Raw genomic sequence first — 1,682 nt, forward strand, 5'->3', positions numbered from 1 at the left:
AAGTTCAAGGAGTTGACTACGATGAGACTTTCTCACTCGTAGCGATGCTAAGAGTCTGTTGTAATTATATTAGCAATTACTGCATTATTTATGAAATCTTGCAGATAGGATGTCAAAACATTGTTTCCTCGACGATTCTTGAGGAAAGGTTGTATGTGATACAACCGGAAGGTTTTGTCTATCCTGAAATATGCTAATAAGTATGCAAAGCTCCAGCAATCCTTCTGAGGACTGGAGTGAGCATCTCGGAGTTGGAATGTATGCTTTGATGATGATCAAAGATTTTGGGTTTGTACAAAGTTTATGAGAAACTTGTATTTCCAAAGAAGTGAGTGGGAGCACTATAGAATTTCTGATGAGTATATGTTGTTGACATATTAATGATCAGAAATGACGTAGAATTTCTGGAAAGCATATAGGGTTATTTGGAAAGTGTTTTCAATGGAAAACCTGGATTAAGCTACTTGAACATTAAGCATCAAGATCTATAAGGATAGATCAAAACGCTTAATAGTACTTTCAAATGAGCACATACCTTGACATGATCTTGAAGGTGTTCAAGATGGACCAGTCAAAGAAGGAGTTCTTGCCTGAGTTGTAAGGTATGAAGTTAAGACTTAAAGCTCGACCATGGCAGAATAGAGAGAAAGGAATGAAGGTCGTCCCCTATGCTTAAGACATAGGCTCTACAGTATGCTATGCTGTGTACCGCACCTGAAGTGTGCTTTACCATGAGTCAGTCAAGGGGTACAAGGGTGATCCAAGAATGGATCGCAGGACAGCGGTCAAAGTTATCCTTAGTAACTAGTGGACTAAGGAATTTTCTCAATTATGGAGGTGGTAAAAGAGTTCGTCGTAAAGGGTTACGTCGATGCAAGCTTAACACCTATCCGGATAGCTCTGAGTAGAGATACCAGATACGTATAATGGAGCAACAATTTAGAATAGCTCCAAGTAGAACAGTTATTTGGAATAGCTCCAAATAGAACGTGGTAGCTGCATCTAGGAGATGACATAGAGATTTGTAAAGCACACACGGATCTGAAAGGTTCAGACCCGTTGACTATAACCTCTCTCACAAGCATAACATGATTGTGACGCCCGGGTAATCATGCTACAGTAATTCCACGCTAATGATGCCACGTCACCTCGGTTACTGTTATTAATCTCGCGATGGTTCAAAAACGGTTCGAATTCAAATTTAAAATCAAGTCAAACGATTAAAGTTTTCAAAAGTCAAAACTAAAATGTTATTAATGTGACAAATAAATCATGGATACTATTGGTGGAGTAACAACAGTCATTATAAAATATTTAAATGCCCTTAAGTGATTAAAACAACATCAAAACAATTAGTTATACTCCTAATATATTTTACCAAATACTAAACTATTTTTATTCTGAGGTAAAACTTCTTAGAACAGTGGATTAATTTGACACACTATTTTTGGAGCTGTTTTCATATTTTATTAAACCAAAACTATAGTGCAACTAAAATAAAAGAGGAATGGATAAAAGGTAAAGCAAAAAAAAAAGAGAGGGGGAGGAAACCCCACTGGCCCAACTGGGCCAGCCCCTCCCCACCTGGCCCCCCTCACACCTGGCCCAGCCCCCTCCCCTGGCCCGGCCCAGCCGGCCACCCCCATTCCCCATATCCCCCAAACCCTAACCCCACCCCGTCA

Source organism: Triticum dicoccoides, chromosome 2B (genome assembly GCF_002162155.2).
Source record: "Triticum dicoccoides isolate Atlit2015 ecotype Zavitan chromosome 2B, WEW_v2.0, whole genome shotgun sequence".
Lineage (NCBI taxonomy): Eukaryota > Viridiplantae > Streptophyta > Magnoliopsida > Poales > Poaceae > Triticum > Triticum dicoccoides.